This window comes from Somniosus microcephalus, chromosome 6 (genome assembly GCF_052327205.1).
Source record: "Somniosus microcephalus isolate GS21.2 chromosome 6, FLI_Smic_1.0, whole genome shotgun sequence".
NCBI lineage: Eukaryota > Metazoa > Chordata > Chondrichthyes > Squaliformes > Somniosidae > Somniosus > Somniosus microcephalus.
The window spans coordinates 192,206,868-192,226,966 of NC_140992.1; the positions used below are offsets into that span (position 1 = coordinate 192,206,868).

Here is a 20,099-nt window from a genome sequence, read left to right on the forward strand (position 1 = left end):
TGTCTTGAATAGGTGATGGTAAGTGTAGGAGCATTTCTCCACAGGGAAGTAAGGAGGGGTAAATTCAAAGACAGTACACAGGTTTGCTGGTATATACCTTGGTGGTTCAAGAGTGGCATTGACAGTGGATTAGAATTGGTTTGCCTACCCATACTTTCGGCTGTGGAATGATTCTTGGTACAAGGCTCTCTAAAAAGAAAGGATATAAAACATACCTGCAGTGTGCTATGGCCATCTTTAACTTCTATGCTGAAACAGGGATCAGCAACAATTTACAATGAAAACACAGGTTTAATGATACACTAACGACTAAGGAATACAGTGTGATTTTTTAAAAGAAGTTTTAACAGGGAGGTGAATAGAATTATAGAATGGTTACAGCACAGAAGGAGGCCATTTAGCCCATCAAGCCCGTGCCGGCTCTCTGCAAGAGCACTTCAGCTAGTCCCACTCCCCTGCCCTTTCCCTGTAGCCCGGCAATTTTTTTTCCTTCAGGTACTTATCCAATTCCCTTTTGAAAGCCACGATTGAATCTGCCTCCACCACCCTTTTAGGCAGTGAATTCCAGATCCTAACCACTCGCTGCGTAAAAAAGTTTTTCCTCATGTCGCCTTTGGTTCTTCTGCCAATCACCTTAAATCTGTGTCCTTTGGTTCTCAACCCTTCTGCCAATGGGAACAGTTTCTCTCTATCTACTCTGTCTAGACCCCTCATAATTTTGAACACCTCTATCAAATCTCCTCTCAACCTTCTCTGCTCTAAGGAGAACAACCCAGCTTCTCCAGTCTATCCACAGAACTGAAGTCCCTCATCCCTGGAACCATTCTTGTAAATCTTTTCTGCATCCTCTCTAAGGCCTTCACATCCTTAATATACCAGTTTAATTGGAAGGTGCAGAAATCGAGAAAGATTTACACCAAACCTGTATGCAAGAGCAAATTTAGATGTTTTAGAATAGGGGCAGAAATACCCCACTTTCAGTCAACCTGGTCAGACGGAGCCATGGTCTTCTGGGGAAAGGAGATTGGATACTCTATTTTGCCTCTGATAAAGTAGGGTATTTCTAGAAAATTGAAAAAGACCCAAGCTGAAACTGACAATGGACAGGTCACCTGTTTGAAAATTTCTTTCTCATATTATAATTAATTGCATATAAGCAATTAGCGTGTATTTTAGAAAAATAAAACTTCTGAATCAGAAAGTTATTTCATAAGTGCTCTGAGGTATAACATAACATTTTTGCCTATTTAGGCATTTGCAGAAGAGACCCTAGGAGCAATGAAATGGATTGTCCCAATAGCAGTGGCTCTCTCGTGTTATGGTGGCCTTAATGCATCAATTATATTAGCTTCAAGGTAGGCTTCCCTCCCAAGACCCAGTGCATGCTGGGATAAATCTCATTACCATTTTAATGTTAAATGTTATCCCTCAGTGTTTATCTGCCTTTGATATGTTTGTGTAAAATAGAGCACAATTTGCACTTTGCTGGCTCTAGTAAGTTCCTCATTTAACAATTGCTAAAATTAATGTGTATAGAATTTAATTTACTTTGTACAGCATGTGCATTTTTCTAGAAATGTCCCTGCTCATAGTTCTGCAATATTACAGTATACAGAATTTTTTTTAAAAATCCATATCCACATATCCTTTTATTGGTTGTGAAATTTTTAAAGGTCACAATTGAATCTGCCTCCACCACTCTTTCAGGCAGTGAATTCCAGATCCTAACCACTCGCTGTATAAAAAAGTTTTCCCTCATGTCGCCTTTAGTTCCTCTGCCAATCACCTTAAATCTGTGTCCTCTGGATCTCGACCCTACCGCCAATGGGAACAGTTTCTCTCTATCTACTCTGTCTAGACCCCTCATAATGTTGAACACCTCTATCAAATCTCCTCTCAACCTTCTCTGCTTTAAGGAGAACAACCCCAGCTTCTCCAATCTGTCCATATAACTGAAGTCCCTCATCCCTGGAACCATTCTTGTAAATCTTTTCTGCACCCTCTCTAAGGCCTTCACTTCCTTCCTGAAGTGCGGTGCCCAGAATTGGACACAATACTCCAGTTGAGGCCGAACCAGTGTTTTATAAAGGTTCATCATAACTTCCTTGCTTTTGTACTTTATGGGGGGAATTTTGCCGGTGCTCGGGGTGAGTTTGGAGGCGGGGCCAGTGGCAAAATGGTAAAAAATAGTAGCGGGTCCCGAACCCGCTCCAAACCAGCCTCTAAACAATCTTCCCGGGAGGCGGGTCCCCGATTCGTGCAGGGACCCGTCTCCTAGCAGCGGGAAGGGGATTAGAGCCAATTAACTGTCTGTTAAAGTTAAAAGGCTTTTTCCCATTTTGCGCCTACTGCTGCGGGCTTCCCGACGTCGGGAAACCCCGCCAGGGTAAGTGAGGCAAGCTGTGGGTCTGTTGTTCTGTAACTATAGAAATGACAGCTGCAGAGGTAGTGTGAAGGCTGCAATGGGACACTGGTAAGAATGTCAAGAGGAAATTTCTTTTACTGTGGTTTGATGCTTCTACAGGTGACAAGCTGTGATGCGTTTGTGCAGCCTCATCGGGAGAAGTGACAGATGGCTTCTGCAATCTCACATGCAGCTGCCATCTGTTTCATCCTAAGGAGAGAGCCATTGGAGAGTCTGGGTGCAAGGGCACACCTTTGGACAGTGATCGTCAGTGTTTGACAGCCCCTCAATGCTGTCAAACACTGACAATTCATCTGTCAAAAAATTATGGTGCCTGTCACTTTAACAAAACCGGCAGATGAAGCGTCATGCACTGACGTCATCTGACACCGACTTTCCCTTAATTGGCCAGCAAGCCCGTGGAGCGGGCTTAACAAGGCCAATCAAGGGAAAATAGCGTCTGTTCGTCAGACGTCGCTGGTCGTTGGGGGCGGGACTGAAACCCGAAAACCAGCAGTCCTGCTTTGACCTCAGGATCTAAGGTAAAATCCAGCCCTATGCCTCTATTTATGAAGCTCAAGATCCCGTACGCTTTTTTAACCGCTTTCTCAACCTGCCCTGCCACCTTTAATGATTTATGCACATATACCCCCCAGGTCTCTCTGTTCGTGCACCTCCTTTAGAATTGTACCCTTTAGTTTATATTACCTCTCATTCTTCCTACCAAAACGTATCACTTCTCAATTTTCTGTGTTAAATTTCATCTGCCACGTGTCCACCCATTCCACCAGCCTGTCTATGTCTTCTTGAAGTCTATCGCTATCCTCCTCACTGTTCACTATACTTCCAAGTTTTGTGTCATCTGAAAATTTTGAAATTGTGCCCCGTACACCCAAGTCTAAGTCATTAATACATAACAAGAAAAACAGTGGTCCTAGTACCGACCCCTGGGGAACACCACTATATACCTTCCTCCAGTCCGGTAAACAACCATTCACCACTACTCTCTGTTTCCTGTCACTTAGCCAATTTCGTATCCATGTTGCTACTGTCCATTTTATTCCTTGGGCTTCAACTTTGCAGGCAAGCCTATTATGTGGCACTTTATCAAACACCTTTTGGAAGTCCATGTACACCACATCAACCGCATTGCCCTCATCAACCCTCTCTGTTACCGCATCAAAAAACTCAGTCAAGTTAGTTAAACATGATTTGCCTTTAACAAATCCGTGCTGGATTTCCTTAATTAATCCACACTTGTCCAAGTGACTGTTAATTTTGTCCCGGATTATCATTTCTAAAAGCTTCCCCACTACCGAGGTTAAACTGACTGGCCTGTAGTTGCTGGGTTTATCCTTACACCCATTTTTGAACAAGGGTGTAACATTTGCAATTCTCCAGTCCTCTGGCACCAGCCAAAGAGGATTGGAAGATTATGGCCAGTACCTCTGCAATTTCCACCTTTACTTCCCTCAGCATCCTAGGATGCAACCCATCCAGTCCTGGTGACTTATCTACTTTAAGTACAGCCAGCCTTTCTAGTACCTCGTCCTTATCAATTTTCATCCCATCCAGTATCTCAACCACCTCCTCTTTCACTATGACTTTGGCAGCATCTTCTTCCTTGGTAAAGTCAGATGCAAAGTACTCATTTAATACCTCAGCCATGTCCTCTGCCTCCATTCGTAGGTCTCCATTTTGGTCCCTAATCGGCCTCACTCTTACTACCTGTTTAATATTTATATGCCTATAGAAGACTTTTGGATTCCCTTTTATGTTAGCTGCCAGTCTATTCTCATACTCACTCCTTGCTCCTCTTATTTCCTTTATCACTTCCCCTCTGAACTTTCTATGTTCAGCCTGGTTCTCACTTGTATTCTCAACCTGACATCTGTCATACGCTCCCTTTTTCTGCTTCATCTTACTCTCTATCTCTTTCGTTATCCAGGGAGCTCTGGCTTGGTTGCCCTACCTTTCCCCCTCATGGGAATGTACCTCAACTGTACCCAAACTATCTCCTCTTTAAAGGCAGCCCATTGTTTGATTATAGTTTTGCCTGCCAAACTTTGATTCCAATTTACCTGGGCCAGATCCATTCTCAACCCACTGAAATTGGCTTTCCTCCAATTAAGTATTTTTACTCTAGATTGCTCCCTGTCCTTTTCCATAGCTAGTCTAAACCTTATGATACTGTGATCACTATTCCCTAAATATTCCCCTACTGATACTTGCTCTACTTGACCCACCTCATTCCCTAGAACCAGATTCAGCAATGCCTCCTTCCTCGTTGTGCTGGAAACGTACTAATCAAGAAAGTTCTCCTGAACACACTTCAGAAATTGTTCCCCCTCTCTACCCTTTACACTATTATTATCCCAGTGTATATTAGGATAGTTGAAGTCCCCCATTATCACTACTCTATAGTTCTTGCATCTCTCTGTAATTTTCCTGCAAATTTGCTCCTCTATATCCTTCCCACTAGTTGGCGGCCTATAGAATACACCTAGTAGTATAATGGCACCTCTGTTGTTTCTTAACTCTGACAAAATAGATTCTGTCCTTGACCCCTCCAGGACATCCTCTTTCTCCAGCACTGTAACATTCTCCTTAATCAATACTGCCACCCGACCTCCTTTCTTTCCTTCCCTATCTTTCCTGAACACCTTATATCCAGGAATATTAGTACCCAATCCTGCCCTTTTTTGAGCCAAGTCTTCGTTATCACCACAACTTCATATTCCCATGTGTCTATTTGCGCCTGCAGCTCACCAACCTTATTTACCACACTTCGTGCATTCACACACATGCACTGTAAACCTATCTTAGACCTTCTTGTATTCTCTCTTAATCTGACCCCACCTAATACAGTACTATTTCTTACTCTCGTGCTATCTTTCTCTCCCAATTCTTTGTGCACCTTGTTTCTCCTTTCTAATGCTACATCCTGGTGCCCATCCCCCAGCCAAATTAGTTTAAACCCTCCCCAACAGCACCAGCAAACTCCCCCGTGAGGACATTGGTCCCAGCTCTGTTGAGGTGCAACCCATCCAACCTGGACAGGTCCCACCTCCCCCAGAATGTCCCAGAAATCTAAAGCCTCCCTCCTGCACCATCGCTCCAGCCACACATTCATCTGCTCTATCCTCCTATTTCTATACTCACTAGCTTGTGGCACCAGGAGTAATCCGGAGATTACTACCTTTGAGGTCCTGCTTTTAAATCTCTTTCCTAGCTCCCTAAAATCTACCTGCAGGACCTCATCCCTCTTTCTACCTATGTTGTGGACCGATATGGACCTCTGGCTGTTCACCCTCCCCCCTCAGAATGTTCTGCAGCCACTCAGTGCCATCCTTGACCCTGGCACCAGGGAGGCAACATATCATCCTACAATCACATCTGCGGCTGCAGAAACACCTGTCTTTTCCCCTAACTATCGAATCTCCTATCACTATTGCTTTCCCGATCTTCCTCCTCCCCCCCTGTACAGCTGAGCTGCCCGTGGTGTCATGGATTTGGCTCTGGCTGTACTCCTCAGAGGAACCATCGCCCTCACCAGAATACTGTTTGGAGAGTGAGATGCACTCAGGGGACTCCTGCACTACTTGCCTGGTCCTCCTTGTCTGTCTGAAGTATCAGCCAGGATTATGTGCTCAAGTCTCTGGAGTGGGGCTTGAAGCCACAAACTTCTAATGTAAAGATGAGAGTACTACCAATGAGGCAACTTGTCCTGTTGAATTGCAGCAACTTTTCTGTTGCAATTATATTCCTGCTGAGGAGAAAGTAGACCACTTCAACTCCATTCACTTGGAACTGGTAGCAACTCCGTGAGGTGTATTAGTTGCGGATTTTTGAGTTGAATTTGAAACACACATTTAAGACAACCTTCTAAATTACTAACCACAACCAACCTGCTAGCACCAACCTTCAGCTATCACTACTGGATGGAAACCATCTATAAAACAACACAGCAGGAATGCGTCATGGCCCATTCAGCAGAGAAAGGCATTAGCACAGATCATAAATCACACACTCACAATCAAATACATGTATTTCCAACAAGCGAAAGTCTAACCACCTCCCCATGACATTCAACGGCATTACCATCGCCAAATCCCCCACCATCAACATCCTGGGGGTCACCATTGACCAGAAACTTAACTGGACCAGCCACATAAATACGTGGCAACAAGAGCAGGTCAGAGGCTGGGTATTCTGCAGTGAGTGTCTCACCTCCTGACTTCCCAAATCCTTCCTACCATCTACAAGGCACAAGTAAGGAGTGTGATGGAATACTCTCCACTTGACTGGATGAGTGCAGCTCCAACAACACTCAAGAAGCTCGACACCATCCAGGACAATGCAGCCCCCTTGATTGGCACCCCATCCACCACCTTAAACATCCACTCCCTCCACCACCGGCGCACCGTGTCTGCAGTATGTACCATCTACAAGATGCACTGCAGCAACTCGCCAAGGCTTCTTCGGCAGCACCTCCCAAACCCGCAACCTCTTCCACCTAGAAGGACAAGGGTAGCAGGCGCATGGGAACACCACCACCTCCAAGTTCCCTTCCCAAGTCACACACCATCCTGACTTAGAAGTATATCGCCGATCCTTCATCGTCGCTGGGTCAAAATCCTGGAACTCCCTAACAGCACTGTGGGAGTACCTTCACCACACGGACTGCAGCGGTTCAAGAAGGTGGCTCACCACCACCTTCTCAAGGGCAACTAGGGATGGGCAATAAATGCTGGCCTTGCCAACGACGCCCAGATCCCATAAGCAAATTTAAAACAAAATTTGAAGTCACTTTCCAACCACTAGTATGAAGTAGGGTTGCAAAATTCTGGGAATTTTTAAAAGAGGAAACTTTCCATGGGAATTTTCGGGAATTTATGGGAATTTTGAGTTTTTTTGCACACTGATGGTTTTTGTCTCTGACCCTTATATTATCTTTGTCGTCAAAATAGACATACTGTTCCATACAAATAAAAACAGGCTTTCAAAACTTTATTTAGGTTATAATTTTGAACTTTATTGAACCCCCACAAAAAAGACCCATCTAAAATAAAATAAAGAGCGTCAGCTTATTTAGCCTGTAATTTGTCCTTATTTTGTCCCTTTGAGTCTTCTACTCATGAGTCTTCTGAGTCTTCTACTCCTCATTGCTCCTCCTGATTCTCTGACTCTGGCTCTGACGTGTCCATTTCCTCCTCTGTGTCAGTGTCTAGCTATGTGGTGGACACTTCTGTATCTGGCTCAATAAGTTGTAGGTTCGCCCGGATAGCCACCAGTTTCTCCACTCTCTTGTTAGTCAGCCTGTTGCGCACCTTTGTATGCGTATTCCCAAAAAGTGACCAGTTTCGTTCAGAGGCCGCTGATGAAGGTGGGATTTGGAGTATCACCGATGTAATAGGTGACAGGGCCTCAGATGCACAAAGTCCCTTCCACCAGGTATGTGCACTGATATGCTTGCATGATTCCCATATCCCATCCCCATTCCAAAGACCTTGCTTGGTAGAGAACTTTGCCAGACTTCCCAGAACTTTGCCCAATCCAGATTGAGATGGTGTGAGAGGGTAGAAATCACACTGTAAGCGCTGTTGATCTGTTCTCCAGAAAGTATTGGTCTCCCAACATGCTTTGGGTCCAGCATGTATGCTGCAGCATGAATCGGCTTGACACAAAATTCTTGACGCGTCTGTATGAATTGAACAATTGCCTTCTCCTCTGCTTTGAGCAGCAGGGATGTGGGTAGGTGATGTGCCAAATAACTGCCCGAATCCGAAGTTAAAGCTTAAGACTGAAGCCTTTTATTAAATAAGAATCATGGCAGAGTTAACAGAGTCCATCATCGACCGAGCCCTTGGTAGAACATACCAGAAGAGGGGCGGGGCCAGGGAGGAGCATTAGTGGTTCCCCCTGGTGGAACATTCCAGACATTACAGGTGCAAGTACAAATATCAGAACACAGTTATTTCATCACATTCACCCCCTGCTATAGATTCAGTCTGTCAGGTGGTCTGATAATCCTCTGGGAACGACGTAACTCTTGCTGAGGCTCCTCCCGGAGTACTAACTCCGGTTCATTCGAATTCCCAGAATCATCAGTATTTTCCACACTGAGGGTTTGTGTCTCTGAAGGTCCAATACCACGATTGAAAACTCTACTGAGTCGAACTCTTTTCGAGCTCCAGCAGGTGCAAGATCTTTAATAGAGACCGTATCCTCTCGCCCATCTGAATATTGAATATACGCATACTGGGGATTAGCATGGAGGAGTTGTACTTCCTCCACCAGTGGATCAGTCTTGTGGCCTCTCACATGTCTGTGCAACAACACAGGGCCCGTGGTCGTCAACCATGTGGGTAACGATACTCCATTAGTAGCTTTTCTTGGAAAACTAAACATCCTTTCATGAGGGGTGGCATTCGTCGCTGTACACAAAAGAGACCTTATGGAATGCAGCACGTCTGGCAGGACATCCTGCCAGCGAGAGGTCGGCAGGCCTCGTGACTTCAGAGACAGTACGATAGCCTTCCACACTGTCGCATTTTCTTTCTCGACCTGCCCATTACCACGAGGGTTATAGCTGATAGTTCTACTCATTGCAATCCCCTTCGATAGCAAAAACTGTCGTAATTCTTCGCTCATAAAGGAAGAAACCCTATCACTATGTATATAGTTAGGCATGCCGAACAAGGAAAACAGTTGGCAGAGGCATTTAATTACAACAGCACTAGTCACATCCGGACAGGGGATAACAAAAGGGAACCGAGAGTACTCGTCTATAATATTAAGAAAATAGACATTATGGTCGCTCGATGGAAGGGGACCTTTAAAATCGAGACTCAAACGCTCAGATGGTCGAGTTGCTTTAATAAGATGAGCTGGCTCGGACGGCTTATAGAAGCGGGGTTTGCATTCAGCACAAATATGACAGGTTCTGGTCATTGTCCGGACCTCCTCAATAGAGTAGGGTAGATTGTGGGACTTAATGAAGTGGTTCATTCTGGTAACCCCAGGGTGGCAGAGTGCGTCGTGGAGACTTTGAAGCTTATCTGTACCTAGACTAGCACATACTCCTCATGACAAAGCATCCGATGGCTCATTAAATACTCCAGGCCTGTACTGAATATCATAGTCATATGTTGACAGTTCTATTCGCCATCTTAAAATCTTATCATTTTTGATCTTGCCTCTCTGCTTAGTGTTGAACATAAAGGCCACAGATCGCTGGTCAGTAATGAGCGTAAAACGTTGGCCAGCGAGATAATGTCTCCAATACCTGACTGCTTCAATAATTGCCTGTGCCTCCTTTTCCACTGAAGAATGTCGAACTTCTGGTCCTTGCAATGTACGAGAGAAGAAGGCTACTGGTCTACCAGCTTGGTTAAGAGTTGCTGCCAACGCAAAATCAGATGCATCACTTTCCACTTGAAATGGAATCTTCTCATCCACGGCACATACCACTGCCTTCTCAATGTCCCGTTTGATATTAAGGAAAGCCTCCTGAGCTTCCGCCGATAGCGGAAAAGACGTCGACTTAATAAGAGGTCGGACTTTATCTGAGTAGCTAGCCACCCACTGGGCATAGTACGAGAAGAATCCCAGACACCTTCTTAAGGCTTTTACAGTGTGAGGTAAAGGTAATTCCTTAAGTGGGCGTAATCTTTCAGGGTCTGGCCCGATTACCCCATTCTCCACAACGCAACCAAGAATACACAAACGTGTAGTATTGAAGGTACACTTGTTTTCGTTGTAGGTCAGGTTTAACCTCTTTGCAGTCTCTAGGAACTTCGCGAGATTTTGATCATGCTCCCGTTGGTCGCACCCACAGATAGTAACATTGTCCAGGTACGGGAATGTTGCTTCCAACGCGTATTCATCCACCATACGATCCATCTCCCGTTGGAAGGCGGATACCCCATTCGTCACTCCAAAGGGCACCCGAAGGAATTGGTACAGGCGCCCATTAGCTTCGAAGGCCGTATAAGGTCAGTCTTCTATTTTGATGGGGAGTTGATGGTAGGCAGACTTTAAATCAATGGTGGAGAACACGCGGTACTGAGCTATCTGGTTCACCATCTCAGAAATACGAGGCAAAGGATAGGCGTCTAATTGGGTATACAAGTTTATAGTCTGGCTATAATCGACCACAAGTCTTTTCTTCTCATTAGTTTTAACCACCATCACCTGGGCACGCCACGGGCTACCACTGTGTTCGATGATTCCCTCCCGTTGAAGCCTTTCCACTTCCTCTTTTATAAATGTTTTATCTTCTGAACTATACCGTCGACTCTTAGTCACTATAGGTCTACAATTAGGAGCAAGGTTCTCAAACAAAGAAGGCGGGCTTACGTTTCAAGTAGAAAGGCCGCAGACTGTGAGCGGAGGCTGGGATCCACCATACTTAAGGGTAACGCTCTCATGCTGACACTGGAAGTCCAAGCCTAATATTAAGTTCACACACAACTGAGGTAATATGAGGGGTTTAAAGTCCTTATACTCCGTATCCTTAACGGTCAATGTGACTTTACAATATCCAGTTACCTCCGAAGTAAGGGATTTGGACGCCATCACAATTTCACTTCGAGTAGGATACACCTTCAATGAACAGGAGTTAACAAGGTTGGGGTGTATAAAACTTTCAGTACTGCCACAGTCTATCAAACACCCAGTAGGACGACCATTAATCTTAATGTCCATCATAGATTTTGACAAGGAACACGGTATGGTCTGGTCAACCGTAGCCGAGGCTAGAGTAAAACGATAGGCGGCAGCAGAGAAGACATCGGGTACAGGATTACCCTTACACACTTTACTAAAATGTCCCCGTTTCTTACATTTAAAACAGGTAGCCTCTCTGGCTGGGCAACTTTGCCTGGGGTGTTTAGATTGGCCACAAAAATAACACTTAGGCCCATGGGACACAGCCGCAACAATAGGATTAAGTGGGGGCTCCATTGGTGTTATGGATGCCTCCATACTCGGAACACACGAGGCTGAGAGAGATGCATGGGCTGATGCATACACTTCTGAATTCTTCTGGGCTACATCTAACGATCGAGCAGCAGCGACAACCGTTTTTAAAACTAACGAGTCGTTCTCGAGGAGTCTCTGTCTAATATAATTAGATCGGAGGCCAGATATGAAAGAATCGCGGATGGCTTCTTCCTGATACACTATGGCAGAGACAGCCTTGTAGTTGCAACCCTTAGCCAAAGCCTTAAGGTCCTGCAGGAAATCGTCCAGAGATTCCTCGGGTAATTGCCTGCGAGTAGACAGGAGATACCTGGCGTATACTTCATTAACCGACTTAAGGTACTGGGCTTTAAGAGCTGCGAGGGCCTCTTCATATGTAGTAATATCTTCAATTATAGAGTAAGTTTGATGACTTACCAAGTTGGTTAGAAGACCTAACTTGTTAACCGTCGGATCGGTCGATGATGCGATGAAGTGTTCAAAACATCGGAACCAATGCGTAAATTTCTTCGACGCATCTGCCGAATGGGGATCGATATCCAGACGCTCTGGTTTCAAAAATCGATCCATCTTCCAAAAGTTGTTATTTAATAAAATTGATGTGCCAAATAACTGCCCGAATCCGAAGTTAAAGCTTAAGACTGAAGCCTTTTATTAAATAAGAATCATGGCAGAGTTAACAGAGTCCATCATCGACCGAGCCCTTGGTAGAACATACCAGAAGAGGGGCGGGGCCAGGGAGGAGCATTAGTGGTTCCCCCTGGTGGAACATTCCAGACATTACAAGTGCAAGTACAAACATCAGAACACAGTTATTTCATCACAGTAGAGCAATGCTGATTTGTTCTTTTAAATCAGTAAAAAGCCTGAGAACATCTGATAAGACAGCGTCATCTCCTTCAATCTGAGCAATTGCAGATGCTACTGGTGAGAGTAGTTTAAGGCTGCTAACCACTCTCTCCCAAAACACATCATCCAGCAGTATTTTCTTGATGGTGGTTTCCATATCCCCAGACTGGGATATTGCCATTTCTTGCAGCGACTCCTTACCCTCCAGAAGGCTGTTGTACATTATGACAACACCACCCCATCTAGTGTTGTTGGGCAGCTTCAGTGTGGTGTTCTTGTTCTTTGTCATTTGCTTGGAGTTGTAGGTTGCTGCAACTACCTGTTTTCCCCTGACATACTTAACAACTTGCTTGGCTCTCTTGTACAGTGCTTCCATGGTTCTCAAACCCATGATGTCCTTGAGGAGCAGGTTAAGCCCATGAGCTGCGCACCCAGTAGACGTAATATGAGGGTAGGCCTCCTCCACTTGAGCCCAAGCAGCCTTCATATTCGCAGCATTGTCAGTAACTACTGCAAAGACCTTTTGTGATCCAAGATCGTTGATGACCGCTTTCAGCTCATCAGCAATGTATGTGCCTGTGTGTCTGTTGTCCTTCGTGTCTGTGCTCTTGAAGAACACTGGGAGAGGAGTGGAGACGATGTAGTTTATGATGCCCGCCCCTCATACATTTGACCACCCATCTGAGATAACTGCACCACAGTCTGCCATCGCTATCGTTTCTTTGAGCTTTCCTTGGACTCTGTTATACTCAGCCTCCAGCAAATAAGTAGACAAAGCATGTCTGGTGGGAGGACAGTATGCAGGGCGAATAACATTGAAAAATCTCTTCCAGTACACATTGGCTGTGAGCATGAGGGGTGAGCCTGTTGCATATACAGCTCGAGCAAGGCACTCATCTGCATTCTTCTTTCTATGGTTATCCATTGTATCAAAGAACCTTCCAAGTGGGCCAGGAGTTGCTGATGATAAGGAGCCTGATGCTGAATGAGAACCATCATCTTCTTGAATGGAAGCAGAGGAACTCTGGGCTGACTGCTGTGAGCTTTGAGTGAAGTTGTTGCATTTGGATAAATGCTGCTGCATCTTTGTGGCATTCTTTACATATGGCTTTCTACAGTGTTTGCACATGTACACAGTCTTTCCATCTTTAATGCCTGGGGTAAAATGCTTCCACACATCCGACGGTAAACGTGGCATTGTTCTATGCAGAGAAATAAAGGGCATTCATCTCTGTGTCGAACTGCGGTCGATCAGCACAATTGCAACAGGGTGAGTACATTTTTGCTGATGCTCCATGTGATGGAAGCATGACCTGTACACACACGACGCTACATCACCAATAGTGTATTATTTTGTATATTTTAAATTGAAGGACAACACAGTTCAACAAGTAACTGGTTTATTTGGTATAAAGTCTGATTTACTTACTGCATCATCACAACATCAGCAGAAAACAAAATGACTTCCCTCAGGACCCCTAACCTGGATCTTAAAAAAACTATAGCAGTCTTACAGATGCCTGCAGGCCAATCACAATTCGATATGCAAATATTACAAATAGAGGGAGCTAATCGCTCATCCACTCATCCAACCAATCAGGACACATTTGTTCACAGTCACACACAAAACTTGTAATTATTAAAACAAGCCAAGTAAGAAGATAAACATATATTGATTAAGAAATTCCTTAATAATTAAGATTCCATCTCTGTTAGTAATTTTAAGAGAGGACCTGTGGAAAAAAATGAAAGAAATACAAAAAAAACAATATTATGCTAGCATGTGCTTTTTTGGGCAAAATTCCCAAGCTAAACTTCCCGTGGAAAATTTCCGGAAATTTACCGGAAACTTTCCACCCCTTTGCAACCCTAGTATGAAGTGAAAGTTTGTGCTTCAAAATAAAACTGGAAAATTAGTTCACTTGGAACGCTATCTTCCGACTCGTATGCTTAAGCGTACAGTGCCACAACCTTTTATGAACACAATTGGCCATTTTAGAAGGTGGTAAAGTAACAAAATAGGATCACATTTATTTCTGGGTTGATTTGGTTGAATGCTGGATTACACACAGACATTGAAGTCCCTGTTTGGTTGCTGTGTAGCATTACAAACCAACTATTCCTTCAGTGGCAGCAGCAGTATCCTTTTGCTGTTTGGGAGAAGGGATATTGCCAGTGTACTGACCTCCGACAAGTGAGAGGAGTTTTGGACATTTTCATCTCCACAATTATTATCCTCCTCCTTCAATGCAGTCACTAGCTCATATCACTGCACCTTCTCCTCTATCTGCCCGCTTCCCTAGCTCTCACTAGATCCATCTGCTCCATGACATCCACTTCCTGCTCCCTCAATCCCCTTCTGACTGTTTTCCTCACCACACAACTATATTTCCTTGCTGTAATGGCTTCCTTTGAACAGTTTCTGTTCATCTTCCCTTCAAAAATGCCAGAACCACCTTTGACCCTTCCATCCTTTTTAACTACGACTCCCTATCTCACCTCCCTATTCGCTCTAAGAACTTTGAGCATTTGTCACCACACAACTCCATGCCCACTTATCCTACAATTCCCTGTTGGGTCTTACCTGGGTAGTTTCCACCCTGACCACAGCACCAAGACCACACTAGTCATGGTCATCCATGACATCCTTTATGACTGGGACTATGGCACAGTACCTCTTCTTGACATCTCTGGGACATTCGGCAGTCAATCATCCCATCCTCCTCCAACACTTATTTTCAGTCATGCACCTCCATGGATCAACCTCATAGCTGACACATCTCTAATAGTGGCTTCTACTTCCACTCTTGTATCGACACCTTGGAAGCAACTCAATATTTTTTCGAGTCCCTCCTTTTCCTCATTTACATATTGCCCCTCAGTATCATTATCTATAGACATGGCCTCAGCTTCCACATGCTGATGACACCCAACTCTACCTCTCCTTCACTCTTGATTCCACAGCCATCACTGTACTCAGATTGTAGGCCTGACATCAAGTCATAGATGAGTCAGGTGTCAGCCTTGGCTCAATGGTAGCACTCTCACCTCCAAGTCAGTGGGATTCAAGCCCCACTCCAGAGACTTAAGCACATAATCTAGTTTGACATGTCAGTGCACTACTGAGGGGAGTGCTACACTGTCAGAGGTGCCATGGCCCTGCCCGCCTTCTCAGGTGGATGTTAAAGATCCCAGGACACTATTTGAAGAGCAGGGAAGTTCTCCTGATATCCTGACCAACACTTATCCCTCAAATGCTAAAAGCTGATTATGTCATCATTTATCTCATTGCTGCGGGCAAATTGGCTGCTGTGTTTGCCTACATTACAACAGTGACTGCACTTTGAAAAATACTTTATTGGCTGTGAAGTGCTTTGGGATGTTCTGAGGAAGTGAAAGCTGCTATATATAAATGCAAGTTCTCTCTTTCTCCAACTAAACATTGGTAAGATTGAAGCCATCCTGTTTGGCTCACGCCAGAAACGCCATACTCTTGCTCCTCCGTCTCTACCTTCCTCTGAGGCTATTTACTCAGTTAAACCAAAAGGTACACAGCCTCAATACCTTTTTTGACTCTGAGCTGAGCTTCAAACTCCATATCCTATCTTTCATCAGAACTGCTTCATTGCACCTCCGCAGTTTTGCTGACCTCTGCTCTAACCTTACCCTCACAGCCACTGAAATCCTTATCTGTGCTTTCATTACCTTCAGGCTCGACTTCTCCCAACATCCTCCTCTCTGGTCTCCTAAATAAATTCCAACGCATCCAAAACTCTGCAATAAGTCCCACTCACCGATGGCTCTGACACCAGTGCATTATTCCAAATCCTCATTTACTTATCATTGCAGTATCCTGCCTCTTCCTACCTCTACAACCTCCCCAGCGCTTCCCCTTTACTAAATGTCAGTCCTGACAAGTCAATGTGTTTCATAATTTCAGTGTCAAGTGTCATTTTTTATGTGCTGTGTCATAGGACAAGATGTAGGGTTAACTCTGTCATGATTCCCCAACACAGGAATTTGGTCTTCCAACTCTGGCTTCCTGTGCATTCCCTCCCCTCGCACCTAGTCAATTTTTGGTGGCAGAGCCTTCAGCTGAAACAGCTTACTCTGTGGAGCACCCTCCCTAAACCCATCTGCCTCACTTTTCTCTCCCTTCCTTTAAAAGCCTCCTCAAAACTGTTTTTTTCAGCCATGCTATTTTCTACGACTTCTCGGCATCTATTTTTCCTTTGTGAAGTGCTTTAGAACACTTACTACATTAAAGATGCTATCAACGTCAAGTTATTATTGTATATATTTTGTGAAACACACGCAATCTATTCATAATTCAAAGTCACTTAATTCAAATTATCTGATCATTAATTTTTTTAGGACTAAATTCCCCTTTATTATCATATTTACATTGCTTAATTCGATTCATTGGATAACTCCAATTGTTTTAGTGTAGAATCAAATTTAAATTATCAGTAGACTGCATTAAGCATGAAGAAATTACATTAACCTAAGCAGTATCAAATAAAATAATTACATTCTTTAATAGAAGTATGTTTTCTTCTTGTCCTGTCAGGTTGTATTTTGTTGCAGCCCGTGAAGGTCACCTTCCTCAAATACTGTCAATGATCCATGTGAAACGATTCACACCAATCCCAGCACTACTCATAAATGTAAGAATTCAGTCTCACCACTGTCATCACATATCCTTTTCCTCCAACTACAATCACAATGAAAAGCTTTGACTTGTGAGGTAGTTAGAGATTGTCAGTCCTAACAAGTCGACGTGTTTCATAACTTCAGCGGCAAGTGTCTTTTTTTATGTGCTGTGTGATAGGACAAGGTTCATTTATATAGCACCTTTCACAACCTCAGGACATAAAGGATGTAAAGCACTTTGGGATGTCCTGAGGTCATGAAAGGTGCTATATAAAATGCAAGTCTTTCTTTCAGAGACTGAGGGGGTGATTTTGTTAATGGGGGCACGTTGAAGGAGGGACTGCTGCTTGGCGGGTCGATGTCCCGCCTCTATCGATTTGTGGCCAACCCACGCTATTTTCCCTTGATTGACCTTGTTAAGCCCGCCCAGCGGGCTTAGCACGCCAATTAAGGGAAAGCCAGTTGCAGAGAACATCAACGTATGACGTTTCATCTGTCAAATATTTTTGACAGATGAATTGTCATTGTTTGACAGTTCTGTGAAGCTGTCAAACACTGACATTCTCTGTACAGTAGTTTGATGAGGTCTTGAATTCAAGACCTCATCAAACTTTTTTCTTTTACAAAAATGAGATGGTTGTTGCATCTGAGAATGCAACGGTCATCTCTCATCTGCAACACGGAGGTCCGAGTCTCTCCGTATACACACCGACGGAAGCCTGCAGGAAGAAACAAAGGTAAGTACACTTTTACTAACACTTTGCTTTTGAACCCCCCCGACCCCCCGCAGACCCAGTACTCGCCTCGCTGACCTGGCGGGTTTTGGAGCCTTCGGGAAGCCTGCACTTGTGAGGGCAAAAAGGGGATAATCCTATTTTCTGCCTGTTAACTACGGCTACCCGCCTCCTAGGAAGATGGCATGGGGGCGGGTTGGGCACCTGCCCCCAAATTCTGCCATTTTCCCAGCAGTCCCGCCTCCATACCCGCCTCCCCAGGGCTGGCAAAATCACCCCCTTAATTTCAAATGCCAGGTACAGGGTTATTTGCTTGGCCACTTCACCAAAGCCCAGCCTGAACCACTGAAGAACTATTACAGCAACACCATGCCGCTTCACTGACAGAGGAGCACCTGAAGAAGCATCTCTACTTCTGTTCATCTGATCCTGATGGAGCAAGTGGGCAACTTCAATAAGGTAATTGATCCCCTCCTGGATCATTTACCTCTCCCTAGTAAAGGTTTGGTGCCTTTTTGCAGGCTTCAGTGGAACTCCCCTTGACAATGGGCATGGGCAGAAGATCTGTCAATGCCCTGTGGGAAATGGCAGGATGGAGCATGGGGCAGATCCCGGCAGAACCAAGGTCAGTCCCATTTTCCAGAGATCTGCTGGGACTCTACTTGACCCCAATTGGAATTTCAAGGCCAGAGTGGTTTTCTTTGGAAAATGTACATCACAGTTTTAACCAGGTTGGGTCTCCTTACTACCACGTTGCTCCAGTGACACATGGATGGAAATCAGTCTTATGCATTCCTGGCACCCCTCCATTGAAAACAATGGGGACTGTAACTTTAGACTAGACTGGCAGCTGACCTGCACGTCACCCGACTTTTGCTATCAGCTGCATCTGCTGCATACTCAGCCAGTATCATGGTTTGCTCTGGTTGGCTCATCTAAATTGACTCTCGGGCTAGCACAAAGTCACAGCCTGCATTCCATTCCATGGAAGCACTCAGGAACTGCCTTTGCCTTAGTGATGTTGCAGAGTGACCTAGTGACAGGGAAACCGAACAAGGGGGTAAAGGATTTGTCATTTTTAAAATGCTTTACTCAATATTTTAAGTGTATCTATTTTTCAACATAGAGTTCTTTGAATAAAAAGTACTCCTCTAGACTTTCCCCATTAGGAATGTGATGAAGGATACCTCAGAGCTGCTACTATTCTGATTTCTGTGACTGATGATAATGTTCACTGTTGGCAGGGTACAGTAACAATGACCTACCTAATTGTAGAGGATATATTTCATCTCATTTACTACTTCAGCTTCAGTTATTGGTTCTTTATTGGACTGGCTGTTGTTGGGCTAATCTACCTACGCTGGAAGCAGCCAGACAGACCCAGGTCTTTCAAGGTAAGACCGACAAACACTCATTGAAAAACACAAGAGCTGAACAAATGTATCCAATGACTAACTGAGACACGCAGGCCAAGATGCTCTCAATCCCTTGTGCTGAGCTCAGTAGTCTTAGCCAGAATAGGGAGAGGTACAAGTGGCCTCTGCACCCTAGGGTTAGAAAAAGGGAAAACCAGCCAGGGCTCCTGTTGTAATCATTATCCACTGAGCTCTGTTGGAAAGTGTATGTGTGGATGTCAGATGAGAACAGTGTTGGACTTGACTGTGGTGCTCCTCTGGGATAGCATGCACATACTCTGTCAGGGCTGATATCACCATGGTCAGGCAACTGTAGACCATACCCCAGAGATGAGTAAATGCCTTCTGGAGAAGAGTGGGGAGAATATTGTTGAAAAAAAGAAAACAAACTATTTAGCATATATTAATGAACCACTGCATGAAACCACATGCAGAAGCTGTTTGACCTCTGGTCTGTGCTGAATTAGCCAACCTTAACCGGGGCAACATTTAAAGCATTACAATTGGCCTTCACTCCCTGATGCAGGATCGAGAGAAAAAATCATCCAGGGCTCCTGCTCTTGATTACTATCCAGTGACTCCTGCTAAAAAGTACACACATGGATGTTGAGTGATAACAGGACCAGGTTTGGCTGTGATGCTTCCCAAGCTCACATGGGAAGAGTGGCCAGCTATGTGAGGTACCATACCCAGTAAGAGTCAACGGCCTAGAAATTGGGTTGGGGCACAAAAGTCGCCTGAGCGCAGGATTTAGCGCAGCGATCGGAGTGATACCGATCGCCAGAAATTCAGTTTCAGTGCCCCTCGAGGGACACGGGGCGAGGCTCGAGGCGCTCCGCGTCCCTCTTAGGGCGCTGAAACTGATTATCGCAGCGCAACGTGCCGCAGCGCCACATGCTGCGGCACAGCACGCCGCGGTACTGCAGGCCTTCCTCCCACTGTTAAGGGGGAGGTGCCTGCAACAGCACGATCCCCGCTCGCGAGTGCCGGCAAATGAGCCCGGCACCAAGGAGAAGTGCCAGGCTCTCGGGAAACAGCCGGCAATGCCGCGGGGGGTGC

General features: G+C 44.9%; 1 pseudogene across 1 annotated transcript in view; it reads left to right on the forward strand.

Annotated features, from left to right (window-relative positions):
- Positions 1 to 20,099, forward strand: part of LOC147116289 (Y+L amino acid transporter 2-like) — a 75,677-nt pseudogene that overhangs the window by 49,639 nt on the left and 5,939 nt on the right. The window contains exons 7-9 of the transcript XR_015078772.1: positions 1,252 to 1,355; positions 16,809 to 16,905; positions 18,870 to 19,019. The product of XR_015078772.1 is annotated as a Y+L amino acid transporter 2-like (transcript). The remainder of the gene's footprint in view (positions 1 to 1,251; positions 1,356 to 16,808; positions 16,906 to 18,869; positions 19,020 to 20,099) is intronic.